Source organism: Helianthus annuus, chromosome 14 (genome assembly GCF_002127325.2).
Source record: "Helianthus annuus cultivar XRQ/B chromosome 14, HanXRQr2.0-SUNRISE, whole genome shotgun sequence".
NCBI classification, from domain to species: domain Eukaryota; kingdom Viridiplantae; phylum Streptophyta; class Magnoliopsida; order Asterales; family Asteraceae; genus Helianthus; species Helianthus annuus.
Genome location: NC_035446.2, coordinates 28,395,464 through 28,417,396, shown reverse-complemented (window position 1 = coordinate 28,417,396; position 21,933 = coordinate 28,395,464).

Below are 21,933 nucleotides of genomic sequence, written 5' to 3'. Positions count from 1 at the left end.
AAATAAAAATACTTAAAACTTATCTATTACTACGTAGTACTGAAAATAACACATAAATATTAAAAAAAAATTGCGATCTAGTGTTCATCACAAGTTTTAATTAATTGCGAATAACTTGAAATGTTAAAAAAATAAATAAATAAACATAGACACGGATTTATTTATTTATTTATTTATTTTTGTAAAAACTTAACACAAAAAAGCAAATTAAATAATCAATAAAATATAACCAATAAAAATAAAAATACTTAAAACTTATCTATTACTACTTATTACTGAAAATAACACATAAATATTTAAAAATTGTGATCTACTGATCATCACAAGTTTTATTTTTGTAACAACTTAACACAAAAAAGCAAATTAAATAATCAATAAAATATAACCAATAAAAATAAAAATACTTAAAACTTATCTGTTACTACTTATTACTAAAAATAACACATAAATATTTAAAAATTGTGATCTACTGTTCATCACAAGTTTTAATTAATATGTATAATGTACGTGAAATATGAGCTTTTGTAATCATCTACCAATGTACTCAAAGAGGTGCAACTCTACCAAATCTTGCCTAAGAAATATGAGCTTTTGTAATCATCTACCAATGTATCTTTAATCACTAAATTACGTTTATTACATATTTGTAAAACTAGTATACATGTCAAGAAAAGTTTTGAAGCTCTGGGTCTCAATGGTAGCAATATTTCTATCTTTCGAGGTATAGGAAATATTTGCCTCTATCCTATGCTCCCCACCCTATTAATAGTTTTGCTTTAATTAAATGAAATTATACTCGATAGATTTGTTTGTTAGTATGCCTTATTGGAATAAAACTGGTATTTAACTATTATTAAATACATTAAAATTAACTTTATATCACCATGTCGTCTTTGTTTTCTGAATACTTGATCGATGTCGTAAGGTCGGTCAAAAATAAAGTTAAAAGTGTCCTATTCACCTTTTACTAGTAAAGGGCAAGTAGGGTGTCGAATCCACGAGGAATCAGTGGAAAGTATGAAAGTTCGTTGCTTTAATTACCATCTACGTCTAAACTAATTGCTTTTTGCAGTTTTTAGAATGATTGTGAAAACAAAATAAATTAGATTTGTAAACAATTGTGAGAAGAGGGACCAATCTCCGGGTTTTCAGGTTGTGTAGAAACACGGGTAACCTAACTACTACCAATTGGAAATCACATAGACATGATTTGCTAACTACTTGTTTTGATAAATAATTAACAGATAATATATTTGATTGCAATGATCCACGATCGAAACCGAAAGATTGATGCAACTGAATAGTAACCTAGATAATTACCAATCCTAGATTTCATAAACATGAACAAGTTCAATGGTTAAAGGTTGAAGACAATGACAACTTAGAATTTAATCCCAATTGTTGATGACAAAACCAAATAACTGATGAACAAGTATGCAAATGATAATCCAACAATGTTTAATCAAAAACAAATAAACAATAAAGATAAACTAACCGAATGATTAGTCAAATCTCAATACAAAAGTTTGTAAAACTAAGTCAACCCGGTTCCTAACACAAACCCTAGTCCCGGAGATGATCACGGGTGGTTTAGCCGCTCATGTTCTTGATTTGATCTTCAATCTTGATGAGGAATTGCATGATTGATGATTGGATTGAGGTTTGGAACTCCAAAATTCGTCCTTGGGAAGTGGAAAACGGCTAGGGTTAATGATAATTTCGTTTGGGGAATGTTTGTGCTTAAATATGGTGGAAAAACAAGAAATTCGCAAGTCAGGTCTGGGTTCAGCGCCCAGTGCGCTGAAATCAGCGCCTAGTGCGCCAAATGGTACTTTCCTTCTGTGGTGCGCTGAAATCAGCACCTAGTGGCGCCGATTGCTACCGAACTTCCCGTTTTTCATATTTTGGCCTTCCAACTTGTGTGTATGCTTCCAATACTCCATAATGCTTCCCGAAAACCTTCTGTCAAGCTCCAAAAGCCATCCGTTATGCTCCGAGTACATGTAAATCAAAATCAACTCAAAGTAACCCGTTTTCATACACATAATCATGTAAAACCTCATAATTAAACACTTTAAAACATGATTAAACACCCTCACATCACATCCCCACACTTAGCTTTGATTGTCCTCAAGCAAACTGTAACACCTCGAATTTTTGTGTCCAATGATGTGTTAACACGTGTCATTTGTTTACACGTGGCATCTATAATAAATAAAGGACTAATTTTGACAAACCTTGAAAGTATATAAATTCGAGGGTTATAAATGTCAACAAGGGTAAATATACTGTATAGTAACCCTAAATAAATGCTTGTACCTTCAAACGAATAAATCATAAAACGTACGGAAGCGAAACGCGGAAGAAAGTGAGAGATTACGAACTACAGGGGTTAACTGTGTCAACATGTTTAATATTACCTCTGAGTGACCCTTTAACGTTCCCAAGGCTTCGTAACAGTATTATACGCTCACTAGAATATACTGTAAAAATTCCGCGAAGTTCCGTCTTAAAACGAAAGAGTTATACTCAAATTCGTATGAGAAGGGTTAAAAGCGTCAATAATGAAAGTTAAGGCTTTCTGAACAATTAATAAAATAAACGGGGACTTAATAGCGCGGGTAAATAACACGAGGCCCCTATCGGTAAATACCCGAGGGCCAAACCGCAAAGTTACCCCTTCAAACCCGAAAGGTCAGGTAAATCATTACGAAAGATTTCGTTATTAATTACCAGATTCTGTAATCATGACAAAAGATTTAAAATTTCTGAAATCTTAACCCCACGCGGCCCGCATTGCATATTGGGTTAAGTTGAGGCGGGCCGCGAGCCTCCTCGATTACGCGTCTGGTATTTAGATCCCAGGCGGCCCGCATTATAAACACATGGAACTTCCATGCGGGCCGCATTAGACGCCCAGATGCAGAAAGTTGATGTTTTCTTGACTTTTGAGCATAGTGAACGATCAATCTCCAATAAATGAGGCATGGGTGCCCCCTACTCGACCCATACACCTCTGGGACACCTACCCATCATCCCTGGACTGTTGTGGGTGGTTGTAATGATTATTGGTGCTTGGCATTGGCTATAAATAGCCACATTCTTGCACATAACATTCACACAACTTAAACATGCACCTCTGGTCATTCTAAGGAGCTCCCAAGCACTTTTCTCTGCTCCATAAGCAAGAACACAACTTCTGTAAGTGATCTAACCCTTTGTGGTTTCACATTTCCTTAGTAAATGGCTAAGAACCAAACCGTCGTAACTACGGTTTGACTTTACAATAAATCAGTAATGGTTCAGTCTTATGACGAATCAAAAGTGGTTATGAGTTGGTATTTATGTGGGTAATAAACCTCAAAAAGGGTTCCCCCTGATCACCACTCTAACTATGTCAAATGTCGAGTCAAACGTGCGGTTAAAAAGTCAACAGAAAGCTATTTTAGCGATTTATGCATAATCTGTAATGTATATGTTATGGAACTTGTTTTGACAATCATAAAACATGATAATAAGTATATAAACCTGTTTGCGCTCGTTTGAATCGGCCATTAGCTATATTGAACCGGTTCGGAGCCGAATGTCGCAAAAGTTTGACTTTTGCTTTGACTTCAGTTCTGACCCGTTTTAGTGAGGTATAAATATACCTTAGGACTCTCTTAGGACCAGGTCACATGTTGGTATAAACCTCTGTGGCCGGTTCATGAGTTATCCGAGTCTTTTACGTATTTCCGTCATTCGCCTAAAAGTTGACCGTAACGGCCTTTTAAAATTAAAACGAGTACTTCAGCCACGTGAACGGACCAAAACCTTGCTTATTAAATTATAAGCATGTCCTTAAAGTTTCACGTCAATCCGAGGTCTAGAATGAGAGTTATGCTAAAAAGCGCAATTAAAGTAAACTTTAGTAATTAACGGCGCAATTAGCATAACGCCTATCTAAACCAAGATTTCGTCACCAAAACTTTTACCCACTGTATTAAAATAATATTTTGGAAATTTTAAAGATTTTTAATAATTTTTACCTTGCTCATAACCTGCGGTTATGGCTACGGTTCGGTTAATACCGAATATGCCCTTTTCGGCCAAAACATGAGTTCTACAAGGTCTTTTGACCCGATTCCAGTTGCTACTGATTTTAAATAATAAATAAAGTATTTTAAACTTTATTAGCTGTTCGGGAAACTCAGATTTCCTGTAGAACTCGAAAAGCCCTTTTAAAGTCTTTAAAATGACCGAAAAGCCCCTACGGGGCATAATATAAACTTAAACTCGTTACGGGCGTCACGGAAGGTATCCTACTGATACCACAACCTATTTAAGGCATATTGACTTAGGAAATAAGCGTACGACTCTCATGGTTAACCGTTTCGCCTATTGCGCGCACGGTTCGGCTTATGAAACTAGTTTTCATAAATTAGCCGATACGGGACAAATTATACTATTTGAACCGCAAAATCCAGAGTGTGAACCATTAGCCCATATAAAACAAGTCTCTGAACTTGTTGGGATAGAATCACACTCCATTCTCGGTTTTCGCCTTTTCGCGCGGTTAAACCATATCTATATATATCGGAACCAACCGGTCTAGGCTACGGCCATTATAAACGACCCGTTAGGATTCTAAGAGGTTAATTAAAACCTTCGTTCCAGATTAGGAGCCCCAGTAAAAGCTATCGGTGATTTAATCCAATTAAGGAAATATACTTGCAAAGGTAAATACTTTAACTTATTTCCCCTATATGGGCTTGGGTTACGGTATATTAATACCGCTTGATTGAGCATTATATGATTCTATCGCTTAGGTGGTTAATTGATTAAATATGATCGGCTCATTTAAACAGTTTTGTTGCTTATAAGCCTTTGGGGGGTTTAATGACCGTTGTCCCGGATATCCTTGGCATCATTTTACGAAATGGCCACGACCATCGACATCCCGGTGTAGGCGTACACCTGGTATAAAGTGTCGACATTAAAAACTAAAAGACGTAGCCGTTGGTTTTTATACTACGGTTTTACGCAAACGTGGTGTGTCTATAAATCTTTAACCCGGCACGACCCGGGCTACTGAACGCATAAAAGAACATGTAAAACGTTCACAAGATTTTATTATAATTTTCCCAAGTTATAAAAGAGTTTGTGCCTTGTGCATTCAAATCAATTTTAATAAACATTTTCAAATGTGTCAGTTGAATGTATTTACCAGTGTAAACTGACGTATTTTCCCTAAAAGATTAAGTGCAGGTACCTAAACGTAAATTGGCTGGTATTAGCTCCCTAGCGTCGTGATAAGTCTCGCAAGCTTGATTGCAGTATCTGATGGAACAAATACTTTATGTTTATTTACGATCCACTGTGGATATATTCAACTTCTGTAATACATTGATATTATCACCAGAGGTTGAAATATATATTTATCTTATGCTTCCGCTGTGCATTATATAATTGTGTGGTTTGACTATATTGTTGCCAACATCGTCACGGTAATCCCCCACCGGGCCCACCGGTGAGACACGTGGAAATCGGGGTGTGACAGGTTGGTATCAGAGCCAACATTGAGTGAATTAAACACAATCCTAAAGTGTTTAATCTCAATGACACAATTGCACATACTTGAGTCTAGACAAGAACTTAGGACAAATTCGGATTATTACTCCTTTTTGTCTTTATTTTCGATTTGATTTTTAATAAGTTTTAAGCAGGAAAATGCCACCTGTTATACTCCGAGGAAGAGGAAGGGGAAGAAGAGGCCGAGGAGAAATCGTGACACATCACGATAACGAGGCTGGACCATCTGGTACAAGACATCCTTCGATGACAAGAAGCGAAGAGCCACAACGACGAAGAGATCTTTACGAACCCGCGAGGCATTCCACTTCGCACACCTCGACGCCATCCTACCGGCACTCCTTTGGGCCAGATTCAGAAAATGATCCCAACAACCCACAACCTTCCTTCATACCTCTACAACGTTCGGTTTCGCACCGGAATTATGACGACCCTACTCCATACTACATAGGTCAGTTTAATCCGGCTGACTACATACAGGAACCTTCAGGATTTGTTCCGCTAGGTCCACAAGACCACTTTTCTGAAGATCCCATGGAGGAAGATGAGGATCCTACTGAACCAGCTCGTGGTACGCCCACGCATCCGATAGAAGTTTCTGATGGGTCATCCTTCCATGGAACGCCCTATCAAGGACCTGACAGCTTCCAAGCGATGTTTGACCGACATGAATGGTACTACACGCCATCTCGACAGACATCTCAACAACCGAGACATCCACAGGATCCCTCTGAGGATTCACGCTTTGAGGCAGTTACGCCACCACCTCCGCCAACGGCACAACCAGTAATACCTGATCCGCCGAGACGTAGGAGGACAAATGCTCGTATGTCTACACGAGGAGGAGGGGGTATCCACTTCAGCACTCCTCGACATTCTAGTAGTAGCCACTATCCGCCACTACAAGAAGAAGGACCTTCAAGTCCTATACAGGAGGCGAACTCCGCACCAGCTGCCCGAAATTCGCCACCATTTGGGTATGACCAACCCATACCTGCTTATACAGGTCCGACGGCTTACAACCCGTTCGAACCGTCACAAGCACAATACAACTACGGCTATGAGCGCGACCCATATGTGGTGTCGGCTAGATATAATGCGCGCTACCCTGACGGAGCACATGGAAACATGGGGCCACCGGACTACTCAGCTCATGGGTATCCAATACCTCCCAGACCTCCAGCTCCGCATCAAGCGCCACAACCACGTTTCTCTCCTCCTGAACAGGAAGAAATACTCCATCGACTAGATCGTGTGGAGAGAGAGTTCGAGGAAGAGAAGAAAAGCCACCGAGGATTTCTCAAAGGCTTGGCGAATCTGCTAAAGGGCAAAAAGAAGAAACGTGACCATTAGCCCTTAATAGTTGTACGAATGTAATTTCTACTTTAAAATAAGTCCCTGTGTGGACAACTTATCGTATTTCAGTCCCTACGTGGACTTATCTTTAGTCCTTGCATGGACACCTATCTTGTATTAGTCCCTGCGTGGACTTGTCACTTATTTTAAAACCTCTCTGGAGGTATGTACTATTTGAAAGACCCGTTTAGGGCAATATGTAATTGTATTTGAGATTTTGGAATGTATGTTATGAGTTTTGTTTTAATATATATAAAATAAATCAAAACCAATCCTTTTAATTGATCTGCCTAAATAAAGAATCTTAAAAGGTGAAACCTAGCTTGGTGTCTTTTAAGACCCAGCCAAGATGGTACGACCTAAATGAAAGGATTCTGATTCCCTGTTAACCTCTGTACGCATGTTAACAATCATGGCAGATGTGATTCGTTAAAATCACGCACGTCATTCCTATACAATAATCCCTTAAGAATTTCAAAACCCAACTAAATGATTCATAAATCGCGGGTTAAATCACCAATGAAGGTGATCAATATTATAAAGACATCCATTAGTGATGCAATGCCTACGGGCCAGTATTATAAAGACATCCATTGGTGATGTAGTGCCTACGGGCCAATATTATTAAAACATCCGTTAGTGATGTAGTGCCTACGGGCCAGTATTATAAAAACATCCATTAGTGGTGTAGTGCCTACGGGCCAACCATATTAAAACATCCATTAGTGATGTAGTGCCTACGGGCCAACCATATCAAAACATCCATTAGAGATGTAGTGCCTACGGGCCAACTATATTTAAACATCCATTAGAGGTGTAGTGCCTATGGGCCATAATAATTGTCTTATAACGACAAAAGACAGTGGTGGTCTATGACTCCCTGTCAGAAAGAGATAAAGGAACTACGGTTCAATTCTCTATGCCTTTGATTCTACGAAATCTCGGCTAATATTATAAAACATCATTGTGATTAGGCTTTATGCCGCCAATACTATCTATATAACTGAAATAGGATATATTGAAATCCTAATATATAATGAAATAATAAGTTAACCAAATATGGTCTTTGTACCATGGTTGACAAATTGTCATAAAAGACAATTATATAATAATCGCCTAAATAAAATTTTGTTATCTTCTGTAACAGATTTCAAGTTACAATGGCGGATCCCAATGGAGAGAACAGCCACACAAATGAAGATGACTACGACAATGCGTCAGTGCATTTGACAGGCGCACAACTGAAGGCTCTGATTGACAATGTTGTTCAGGCAGCTATTGATCGTCAAAATACTGAGTCCCAAGGCAGAACTGTGTCAAAGCCACCCTCTAAACCAAAGACACACTCCAAACCACCCTCTGAACCCAAGAAAGATGACGACAAACATTCGTCTACTGAGCACAGCGTTCATCGCGATAGAGAATATACTGATGCGTCGAGTGCTAAGGGTTGCACCTACAAATACTTTGTATCATGTAAGCCCCGGGAATTTACAGGGGAGAAAGGTGCTGTTGACTGTATCACCTGGCTAGACGAGATGGACACGATTGTGGACATCAGCGGGTGTGCTGAGAGGGATGTGGTAAAGTTTGTGTCCCAGTCATTCAAGGGCGAGGCCCTGGCGTGGTGGAGAGCTCTGGTGCAGGCTTCAGGTAAGTCTGCCTTATACAAAATGTCATGGGGGGAGTTTATTGCCCTCATAAAAGAAAACTACTGCCCTCAGCACGAGGTTGAGAAGATTGAGGCGGATTTTGTCTCACTAGTGATGACAAACCTGGATTGTCAAGCATATCTGACAAGCTTTAACACCATGTCACACCTGGTGCCATACCTTGTGACACCAGAACCTCGAAGGATTGCCCGTTTCATTGGGGGCTTAGAGCCGGCGATCAAGGCCAGTGTGAAGGCCTCTAGGCCGACGACCTTCAGGTCAGTTACTGACCTCTCCTTGTCTCTTACACTTGATGCTGTCCGTCTGAGGGCACAAAGGAGCAAGGAGGCTGAAAAGCGAAAACGCGAGGATGATACCTCACGAAAATCTGGGAAAAAGCACCGTGGAAACGGTGAGGGCAAGAGAGGGTCGGAGGCAAAGAAGGAGGGGCAAGCTGATGAAAGACCTCACTGCAAGGTCTGCAAGAAACCTCACTCCGGGAAGTGTAGGTTTGCGTCTGGTTCACAGTCGCAACAAAAGACTTCATCCTGTGGGCTATGCAAGTCCAAGGATCATAAGACCGTGGAGTGCAAAAAGATAAAGGATGCGACCTGCTATGGTTGTAACGAAAAGGGGCACATAAAGAGTAATTGCCCTAAGTATGCCAAGAAGGCGGAAGAGACTAAGAAGTCAAATGCGAGAGTTTTTCGCTTAGATGCAAAGGAAGCGGTTAAGGACGACAATGTGCTTACAGGTACTTTTCTCGTAAATAATATATTTGCAAGAGTACTATTCGATTCTGGCGCTGATAAATCCTTTGTAGACCAGAAATTTTGCCAACTACTAAATATGCCAATCAAAACCCTTGACGTGAAATACGAAGTAGAGTTAGCAGACGGCACGATAGAAACCGTCTCTACTGTTCTAGAAGGATGTGAAATGTCCATTAGGAACCATTCTTTTCCTTTATCTCTACTTCCCTTCAAATTAGCGGGTTTTGACATTGTGCTAGGCATGGACTGGTTATCCCGTAATCAGGCCCAAATCATTTGCGGCAAAAGGCAGATAGTTTTAAAAACTCCGAGTGGTGAATCTCTTACCATTCGAGGGGATACGCATTACGGATTGCCCGAAGACGTATCTATGCTGAAAGCTTCAAGATGTTTGAACAGAGGCTGTATAATTTACATGGCTTAGGTGATAATTGAGGAACCAAAGCCGAAGATCGAGGATCTTGCTGTCATCTCTGAATACCCCGAGGTTTTTCCTGAAGAACTACCTGGTTTGCCACCAGATAGACAAGTGGAGTTCAGAATTGACATCATTCCTGGAGCAGCTCCGATAGCAAGAGCACCTTACAGATTAGCTCCGACGGAAATGAAAGAACTGAGGACCCAGTTGGATGAACTGCTGGCGAAAGGTTTTATCAGACCTAGTTCATCTCCCTGGGGAGCTCCTGTCCTATTTGTAAAGAAGAAGGACGGATCGATGCGGTTGTGCATCGACTATAGAGAACTGAATAAAGTTACCATAAATAATAGGTATCCTTTACCAAGGATCGATGATCTATTCGATCAGCTGCAAGGAGCAAGCTACTTCTCAAAAATCGACTTAAGGTCGGGTTATCATCAGCTAAGGGTCAGAGATGAAGATGTACATAAGACAGCATTTAGGACTCGCTATGGTCATTACGAGTTCCTAATGATGCCTTTTGGGCTCACAAATGCACCGGCTGCGTTCATGGATCTCATGAACCGCGTTTGCAAGCCGTACTTGGACAAATTCGTCATAGTCTTCATCGACGATATCCTTATCTACTCCAAGAATCAAGCTGATCACGAGAAGCACCTCCGTTGCATTCTCGAATTACTACAGCGTGAGAAACTCTACGCCAAATTCTCGAAATGTGAATTCTGGCTACGAGAGGTCCAGTTTTTAGGACACGTTGTGAGCGAGCGTGGTATCCAAGTGGATCCCGCTAAGGTGGAGGCGGTCATGAACTGGCAAGAGCCAAAGACGCCTACCGAAATCCGTAGCTTCCTGGGGTTAGCAGGATACTACCGGAGATTTATTGAAAATTTCTCGAGGATTGCTGCGCCCTTGACTTCTTTGACCAAGAAGAAAGAAAAGTACATTTGGGGCCCAAAGCAGCAAGAGTCCTTCGAAATCCTGAAGCAGAAGCTAAGCAACGCTCCTGTGTTAACATTACCAGAAGGTACTGATGAGTTCGTGGTTTACTGCGACGCATCACACACAGGCATGGGGTGTGTGCTTATGCAGAAGGGCAAGGTGATTGCCTATGCTTCAAGGCAATTAAAGGTGCATGAAAAGAATTACACCACCCATGATTTGGAGTTGGGTGCCGTTGTATTTGCACTGAAGTTGTGGAGGCATTACCTTTATGGTATTAAATTTGTGATTTATTCTGATCACAAAAGCCTCCAGCACCTGTTCAACCAGAAAGAGTTGAACATGAGGCAACGCCGTTGGATGGAAACCCTGAATGATTATGACTGTGAAATCAGGTACCATCCCGGCAAGGCGAATGTGGTCGCCGATGCCTTGAGCAGGAAGGAAAGGGTAAAACCCATTCGAATCAATGCCAAGAGCATTGAGGTTAAGAATAATTTGATGGAAAGGATATTAGCTGCGCAGCATGAGGCTGTGTTGGAAGCTAATTATCCTAATGAAAAGCTGGGAATAACTGAGGAGCAGTTGACTCTTAGCAAGGATGGAATTCTTAGACTGAACGGACGTATATGGGTTCCGATATATGGAGGACTACGAGATGTTGTTCTCCAGGAAGCCCATAGTTCCAAATACTCAGTCCATCCTGGTGCTGACAAAATGTACCAAGACTTAAAGGCAAATTATTGGTGGATAGGCTTGAAAAAGTCTGTAGCCGCCCACGTAGCAAAGTGCTTGACTTGTGCTCAAGTCAAAACCGAGCACCAAAAGCCATCTGGCTTGCTACAACAGCCTGAACTTCCCGAGTGGAAGTGGGAATGCGTAACTATGGACTTCATAACCAAGTTACCCAAAACCAGGAAAGGAAACGATACAATATGGGTCATAGTCGATAGGCTGACTAAATCAGCTCATTTTCTACCCATCAAGGAGACATATAGCTCCGATATGTTAGCCCAACTTTATGTTGATAAGATTGTAGCCTTACACGGCATACCTGTGTCTATTATCTCCGACAGGGATACTAGATACACATCTCACTTCTGGAAGAATTTCCAGCAATCTTTGGGCACGCGTCTAAACTTTAGTACGGCTTACCATCCACAGACGGACGGTCAAAGTGAGCGTACTATCCAAACGCTAGAAGACATGCTTCGTGCATGTGCGATCGATTTAGGTGGTAACTGGGATAAAAACCTACCCCTGATCGAATTCTCCTACAATAATAGCTACCACACCAGCATAAAGGCTGCGCCTTTTGAGGCATTATATGGCAGGAAATGTAGATCGCCTGTTTGTTGGGCGGAAGTAGGAGAGGTCCAATTATCGGGACCAGAGATTGTTTTCCAGACTACGGACAAGATTGTCCAGATCCGGGAACGTCTCAAGGCTGCCCGCGATAGGCAGAAGAGCTACGCTGATCCAAAGCGTAAGGATTTTCACTTCGAAGTGGGTGAAAAGGTATTACTTAAGGTATCACCCTGGAAGGGGGTGATGCGTTTCGGCAAGAAAGGCAAACTGAGTCCGAGATACATAGGACCATTTGAGGTCATTGAACGGGTCGGATCAGTTGCCTTTAAGTTGAACTTGCCTGAAGAGCTCAATGGAATTCACAATGTGTTCCACATCTGCAATCTCAAAAAGTGCTTCGCCGACGAATCGTTGGTGATTCCACACACAGATGTGCATATAGATGAGAGCTTAAAGTTCATAGAAAAACCTTTGTCGATTGAAGATCGACAGGTGAAGAAGCTTCGCAGAAAGCACGTACCGATTGTAAAAGTCAAATGGGATGCTCGTAGAGGTCCTGAATATACGTGGGAAGTCGAAGCTACAATGAAAGAAAAGTACCCCTATTTATTTGAGTAAATCTCGGGTTGAGATTTATTTTAAGGGGGTGAGGATGTAACACCTCGAATTTTTGTGTCCAATGATGTGTTAACACGTGTCATTTGTTTACACGTGGCATCTATAATAAATAAAGGACTAATTTTGACAAACCTTGAAAGTATATAAATTCGAGGGTTATAAATGTCAACAAGGGTAAATATACTGTGTAGTAACCCTAAATAAATGCTTGTACCTTCAAACGAATAAATCATAAAACGTACGGAAGCGAAACGCGGAAGAAAGTGAGAGATTACGAACTACAGGGGTTAACTGTGTCAACATGTTTAATATTACCTCTGAGTGACCCTTTAACGTTCCCAAGGCTTCGTAACAGTATTATACGCTCACTAGAATATACTGTAAAAATTCCGCGAAGTTCCGTCTTAAAACGAAAGAGTTATACTCAAATTCGTATGAGAAGGGTTAAAAGCGTCAATAATGAAAGTTAAGGCTTTCTGAACAATTAATAAAATAAACGGGGACTTAATAGCGCGGGTAAATAACACGAGGCCCCTATCGGTAAATACCCGAGGGCCAAACCGCAAAGTTACCCCTTCAAACCCGAAAGGTCAGGTAAATCATTACGAAAGATTTCGTTATTAATTACCAGATTCTGTAATCATGACAAAAGATTTAAAATTTCTGAAATCTTAACCCCACGCGGCCCGCATTGCATATTGGGTTAAGTTGAGGCGGGCCGCGAGCCTCCTCGATTACGCGTCTGGTATTTAGATCCCAGGCGGCCCGCATTATAAACACATGGAACTTCCATGCGGGCCGCATTAGACGCCCAGATGCAGAAAGTTGATGTTTTCTTGACTTTTGAGCATAGTGAACGATCAATCTCCAATAAATGAGGCATGGGTGCCCCCTACTCGACCCATACACCTCTGGGACACCTACCCATCATCCCTGGACTGTTGTGGGTGGTTGTAATGATTATTGGTGCTTGGCATTGGCTATAAATAGCCACATTCTTGCACATAACATTCACACAACTTAAACATACACCTCTGGTCATTCTAAGGAGCTCCCAAGCACTTTTCTCTGCTCCATAAGCAAGAACACAACTTCTGTAAGTGATCTAACCCTTTGTGGTTTCACATTTCCTTAGTAAATGGCTAAGAACCAAACCGTCGTAACTACGGTTTGACTTTACAATAAATCAGTAATGGTTCAGTCTTATGACGAATCAAAAGTGGTTATGAGTTGGTATTTATGTGGGTAATAAACCTCAAAAAGGGTTCCCCCTGATCACCACTCTAACTATGTCAAATGTCGAGTCAAACGTGCGGTTAAAAAGTCAACAGAAAGCTATTTTAGCGATTTATGCATAATCTGTAATGTATATGTTATGGAACTTGTTTTGACAATCATAAAACATGATAATAAGTATATAAACCTGTTTGCGCTCGTTTGAATCGGCCATTAGCTATATTGAACCGGTTCGGAGCCGAATGTCGCAAAAGTTTGACTTTTGCTTTGACTTCAGTTCTGACCCGTTTTAGTGAGGTATAAATATACCTTAGGACTCTCTTAGGACCAGGTCACATGTTGGTATAAACCTCTGTGGTCGGTTCATGAGTTATCCGAGTCTTTTACGTATTTCCGTCATTCGCCTAAAAGTTGACCGTAACGGCCTTTTAAAATTAAAACGAGTACTTCGGCCACGTGAACGGACCAAAACCTTGCTTATTAAATTATAAGCATGTCCTTAAAGTTTCACGTCAATCCGAGGTCTAGAATGAGAGTTATGCTAAAAAGCGCAATTAAAGTAAACTTTAGTAATTAACGGCGCAATTAGCATAACGCCTATCTAAACCAAGATTTCGTCACCAAAACTTTTACCCACTGTATTAAAATAATATTTTGGAAATTTTAAAGATTTTTAATAATTTTTACCTTGCTCATAACCTGCGGTTATGGCTACGGTTCGGTTAATACCGAATATGCCCTTTTCGGCCAAAACATGAGTTCTACAAGGTCTTTTGACCCGATTCCAGTTGCTACTGATTTTAAATAATAAATAAAGTATTTTAAACTTTATTAGTTGTTCGGGAAACTCAGATTTCCTGTAGAACTCGAAAAGCCCTTTTAAAGTCTTTAAAATGAGCGAAAAGCCCCTACGGGGCATAATATAAACTTAAACTCGTTACGGGCGTCACGGAAGGTATCCTACTGATACCACAACCTATTTAAGGCATATTGACTTAGGTAATAAGCGTACAACTCTCATGGTTAACCGTTTCGCCTATTGCGCGCACGGTTCGGCTTATGAAACTAGTTTTCATAAATTAGCCGATACGGGACAAATTATACTATTTGAACCCCAAAATCCAGAGTGTGAACCATTAGCCCATATAAAACAAGTCTCTGAACTTGTTGGGACAGAATCACACTCCATTCTCGGTTTTCGCCTTTTCGCGCGATTAAACCATATCTATATATATCGGAACCAACCGGTCTAGGCTACGGCCATTATAAACGACCCGTTAGGATTCTAAGAGGTTAATTAAAACCTTCGTTCCAGATTAGGAGCCCCAGTAAAAGCTATCGGTGATTTAATCCAATTAAGGAAATATACTTGCAAAGGTAAATACTTTAACTTATTTCCCCTATATGGGCTTGGGTTACGGTATATTAATACCGCTTGATTGAGCATTATATAATTCTATCGCTTAGGTGGTTAATTGATTAAATATGATCGGCTCATTTAAACAGTTTTGTTGCTTATAAGCCTTTGGGGGGTTTAATGACCGTTGTCCCGGATATCCTTGGCATCATTTTACGAAATGGCCACGACCATCGACATCCCGGTGTAGGCGTACACCCGGTATAAAGTGTCGACATTAAAAACTAAAAGACGTAGCCGTTGGTTTTTATACTACGGTTTTACGCAAACGTGGTGTGTCTATAAATCTTTAACCCGGCACGACCCGGGCTACTGAACGCATAAAAGAACATGTAAAACGTTCACAAGATTTTATTATAATTTTCCCAAGTTATAAAAGAGTTTGTGCCTTGTGCATTCAAATCAATTTTAATAAACATTTTCAAATGTGTCAGTTGAATGTCTTTACCAGTGTAAACTGACGTATTTTCCCTAAAAGATTAAGTGCAGGTACCTAAACGTAAATTGGCTGGTATTAGCTCCCTAGCGTCGTGATAAGTCTCGCAAGCTTGATTGCAGTATCTGATGGAACAAATACTTTATGTTTATTTACGATCCACTGTGGATATATTCAACTTCTGTAATACATTGATATTATCACCAGAGGTTGAAATATATATTTATCTTATGCTTCCGCTGTGCATTATATAATTGTGTGGTTTGACTATATTGTTGCCAACATCGTCACGGTAATCCCCCACCGGGCCCACCGGTGAGACACGTGGAAATCGGGGTGTGACACAAACCAATACGGAACTACGCACCATAGTAACAACACCTCTAAGCCGCTTAACCAGTTCAACAATTTAAGTCCCAAGTCATACCCGTCCCATAGACTAACACAATCGAGTTTGACAGTCCGACAAGCAATTGGTGCAATTTCTAAAACTTAAGACTTGTTTACTCAGAACTAACATGCTTAGGATTACAACACATGCTACACGCCCCTCACAATAAACTCTCCTCTCGGTTTAAAAACTGAACTAGCGTGTAATGTGCTAGTATGTATAACACTCAAAACCAATCATGAAATTCTGTAAATCATAAGCTTGTATGACAATCACACCTCCACTGTATCATATAACACGGCACATATCAAAAGGACTTTCGGTTTTGGGCTTTGGCTACGGGTAGGAGATTTTTTTGCTTATATTTATATTTTTATGTGGCGAACAAACAAACGACCAAACCATGACAACTTTATTTGCAAACATCATGGGTTGGTTTCTACCCAAGACCATAAACAATAATAACAAAACTTTCTTTTTTTTTCTCTTTTTTTTTTCTTTCTTTTCTTTGTTTTCTCTTTTTTTTTTCTTTTTCAGTTGTTCATAATTTGTCGTTCACGGTCGGTATCAAACAATTCACATTAGGTGGACAAACGAAAGGGTAAATAGGCTCAACAGGGCTACTAAGGGTGATGGTTAGGTAAACATAAAACGAACAAACAGGTGTACGGGATATCCTAATGCCTTTATCATTTACGTGCACATGTTAAACCACAGTCTCAGCATGCATCAAATCATACAAGTTCTAACACAGAATAACATGCGGCCTGCTCTCAACAAATGAATTCAATATGTAAAGCATTCTATCATTCTACAGGCTCAAAATCTCACCAAGAAAGGGTAAAAGGGTTGCCGACATGTAGCATATGCAATCTAAAGCATGTTACCCCTAAATAGACATCTCTTTTCACTTCTTTTATCCTTAAAACACCTGTCAGACCTACTCTCATGAAACTTAAAGGAACGACCATGACAAGGGACTATGTTAGTTTACTACCGGCAAGGAACTCATTAATGATTGAAACATTCGGTTTTCATATCCATTTAGTTCACTTAAGGCGATAAAATTTTTTTGAATTTTCAAAATTTTCATTTTTTTTCGCTTTTCATCGTTTTCAATCACTTTCAACCTCTTTCAAACTCTTGTCCTAACCTTTCCCTTCCCGGGTTTCCGTATCCCCACACTTGGGTGACATTGTCCCCAATGTATAGTGCTTTTAAAAGCAAAACCCGGAAATACCAACTAACAAACCTCATGAGTGACCATTCCTAACACAAAGAACATAACACATTCCCTAACACATAAAATAGTTTAACACCACCAAGAACACGAATAAAAAAAATAATAATTAGAGTGGAACAGACTCCCCTGGTTTAACGTGTAGAATCCTCATGCGTCATGTTCCACCACGACCGTATAGCATTCCATTCGCGGCCGTGTCCACACGTCCTCAGGTCAATCTCTACAATTAGTGTTCAGGTCATCCCCGTCCAAATGGAGATTGAGTATGGACAATTCTGCCTGAACTCTAATCCGTGCAATGTCCGCAATTTTAGCTAGAATGTATTGGGACTTCACCAAACATCCCCACACTTGGACCCTTGCATCCTTAGAGATTAATAACCTGATAACTTGTAAAAGTACTCACGCGAAAACAAGACAAATATACACTACTATACATCATCGGGCTGCCTCCCAAGAGCGCTAAGTTTATAGGTCTTCAGCCAGACCGTACCTGATATACCCTTATGGTGGTCGAGTGGGATGTTTGCGTCCCATGGCCTCTACGTATGTACTCCGCCAATGCTCCGGTAAGTCGTCCACTGTCTTCCACATTGGACCGAATAACTTTAACCTCCGCTTTGCATTATCACATTCAGGCGGTTTCTTTTCCTTCTTCCTCTCTCGTGGCTTCCCTTTGTCCGTTTTAAACTCCTCATACGCCACACTTTCCTTTTTCTTTACTGCTTCGCTTCCTGCCACTTCAAACCTGTCAACCAATAAACACTCCTGTTTGGTTTGAATCTCCTTTGCAGGAGAGACATTTTCATCACCATTTTCAAATTTTGAGTGTTCACCTGAAATGGGAGGATTAGTCGCATCTGAAAACACATTTAACCGTAATTCACGGTCACCAAACTTCATACTTACCGTTCCATCAACACAACTGATAATCGCATGAGCAGTCGCTAAGAACGGTCTGCCCAGAATGACTGGAGGGTGCGTGTTCTTTGAACTTGTGGCACAATCAAGCACTAAGAAGTCAACTGGATAGTAACACTCTTCTACCTTCACAATTACATCTTTTATAATCCCCCTCGGACACATGGGAGTCTGATCAGCCAACACCACAATGGTGTTGACTTTTTGTAGCGGACCAAAATCATATTGGTCATACAGACTCCCTGGTAGAATGCTAACACACGCTCCAAGATCCAAAAGTGCCCTTTCTATTTTAAATTCACCCACTTGTACTGAAATAATGGGTGCTCCTGGATCTTGGAGTTTCGGGGGAAGGGTACCCAACAAAACGGCATTCACATTTGCAGTTAAATCAAGTTTTTTAGGAAACTTGTGAAGTCGTTTTTGGGTACTTAACTCTTTCAGGCACTCAATCTGATCGGGACTCTCTTTAATCGCATCGAGTAAGGGTAGATTAATTTTAGCTTGTATAAAACTTTCCTACCTTTCATCCCTTGGTGGGTCCCGATCATGTTGAGAGTCCGATACATCACCAACATCTTCCACCACCTCCTCAACTAATTGTGATGGTGGAGTAGTTGTGACACTACCAGTTTCAGAATTCTGAATAATACTTACCGCGTTGATGTGCACATTTCTTACATTTTTCAAGCTAGATGACTGATGTGCTGGGTTGACTGTGGTAGTGCTTGGCAACTTACCTGGATCTCTTCTCAGCTGAGCTAGATCTTCTGCTAGCTGCCCAAACTGCTTCTGCATTGCTTCAGACGTTTTGTCCCGAACTTCATTCTCTTTCTGGACGTCCTTCATGAACTTCATAATAACATCCAATTTGTCATCACTCGTTCCACCACTAGCACTTGAGGAGTTCCCTTGCTGAGTACCCGGATTATATGGGCCCTGATTTTGGTAATTACCTTGCGAGTAATTACCTGAAAATTAGGGTTCATTTGATTAGCAAAATTACCGTAATTAAAATTGGGGTGGTTTCGCAAACCTGGATGATATGTATTCGATTTCATATCATACTGCTTTCGTTCACCGAATACTTGGTTCACTTCTTCATTCGGACCCATCCTTGCGAGACACTCTCCAACCTGGTGTCCTAACTCACCACAATCTGTACATACGGCGAATGCATTAGCTGCCCTAACTTCAGTTCCCTTTCCCAACTTCATCTGAGTTACCTGTCGCTCTAATAGCAAATTCTATTGTTTTAATTTCTTAACCCGTTCTTCAGCTTCATAATCAACTGATCTCGCTGATGCTGATCTTGCTCTCCTGCTAGACTGTGCCTGTCTCTTAGAAGTAGCACTCTGTCTCTCCAAATATGCCCAATCTGCAGCTTCTGTATTCGTGAGAAACGTACCATTACTGATAGCTATGAGATCTCTTACATCATCAGGAAGTAGCCCATCGTAGAACGCTTTAATCAATTCCCATGTCTGAATGCTATGATGGGGGCATTTACTAAGCAACTCCTTAAACCTTGTGAACGCCTCATGGAACGCTTCCCCTGAATGTTGCTGGAATGCTCTGATTGCATCCCGAGCTTCACTGGTTCTATTCATGGTGTAGTATTCCTCCAAAAACGCCAGCTGCATCTCTTGCCAAGTGTATATACTACCTGGAGGTAATGTCGCGAACCATTGTCGAGCTTTGTCTTTCAAGGTGAACTGAAACAACATCAACTTAACTTCATCCTTTGTAAACCCCGAAACCCCAATTGTTTAGCAAATTGAATCAAAACTTGCAATGTGCAAGTATGGTTCTTCAGTCCTTTTTCCATGAAACTCGGGCAAATGGCCTAAGTATTGAGGCCTTACCTCAAAAGGTCGGTTATTATTTCCCACTGGTGTAACTATAGCTGACGAGTTCGGTACTACAACTGGTCGACAATGACCTTCAACGCCTTGAATGGGTGCCCCTTGAACGACTTGTGGGACACCATCCACAAACTGTATCTGATCGCCCCCAACCCGATTAATAGCTCTTTGATTCCCCGCATTGAATCGTGGGACTCCATGTTGAACTAGATTTTGTGGAATCGGGCGCGGGATGTGATTTCTTTGGTTGACTTGTTGTTGTACTGGGTGTCCTTGATTCACGTTGTACCCCTCATCGTATCTGTAATCCGCGTACCTCCCATCATACTGATTCTGATAATCATCTTCTTCCCAACCAGATTCCCAAGTATGCACACTGCCTTCTCTGTGTTGAAAACCCTCATCATACCCGTGTTGATGCTGTGGTTGGTTGAGACGAATAATTTCCCCATGTCGGAGATTCAGATTTCCCGGTTGGTTTTGTGGGCCTGGGTTGAATTGTGGAAATGGTTGTGGTGGTGGTTGATTCTGGTTTTGGTTATTGGGCTGGTTTTGGTTTTGAGGGATTGGTGGATCTGGAATGGGCGGGATTGGTTCGTTTTGTGGAGCTTGGTTTTGTGGCTCTTGGTCAGCCATCTCGTTAGCTGCTTGTTCAAGGTCTTGAGCAACTGTTGACGACTGAGCTTTAGCTTTCACTGCTGAACGTAGAAGAACGCGATTCTGTCGAGCAGTCTTTTCTATCTCTGAATCAAACAAAAGCGGTGATGATTTCTTGGAAAACCTGGTATGCATGCAACACGAGAATCACCTGCACACAGATAAACAAGAAACCGAGCGTAATACTGAACGAAACAAATAAAAGACAAACAAAAAGAAATATTTTTGGATTTTTGGGTTTTTTTTTTTCTAATTTTTTTTTTCGAAAAACAACTAACTAAACTAAGCGCACCGATTCCCCGGCAACGGCGCCATTTTGATCGATGTCGTAAGGTCGGTCAAAAATAAAGTTAAAAGTGTCCTATTCACCTTTTACTAGTAAAGGGCAAGTAGGGTGTCGAATCCACGGGGAATCAATGGAAAGTATGAAAGTTCGTTGCTTTAATTACCATCTACGTCTAAACTAATTGCTTTTTGCAGTTTTTAGAATGATTGTGGAAACAAAATAAATTAGATTTGTAAACAATTGTGAGAAGAGGGACCAATCTCCGGGTTTTCAGGTTGTGTAGAAACACGGGTAACCTAATTACTACCAATTGGAAATCACATAGACATGATTTGCTAACTACTTGTTTTGCTAAATAATTAACAGATAATATATTTGATTGCAATGATCCACGATCGAAACCGAAAGATTGATGCAACTAAATAGTAACCTAGATAATTACCAATCCTAGATTTCATAAACATGAACAAGTTCAATGGTTAAAGGTTGAAGACAATGACAACTTAGAATTTAATCCCAATTGTTGATGACAAAACCAAATAACTGATGAACAAGTATGCAAATGATAATCCAATAATGTTTAATCAAAAACAAATAAACAATAAAGATAAACTAACCGAATGATTAGTCAAATCTCAATCCAAAAGTTTGTAAAACTAAGTCAACCCGGTTCCTAACACAAACCCTAGTCCCGGAGATGATCACGGGTGGTTTAGCCGCTCATGTTCTTGATTTGATCTTCAATCTTGATGAGGAATTGCATGATTGATGATTGGATTGAAGTTTGGAACTCCAAAATTCGTCCTTGGGAAGTGGAAAACGGCTAGGGTTAATGATAATTTCGTT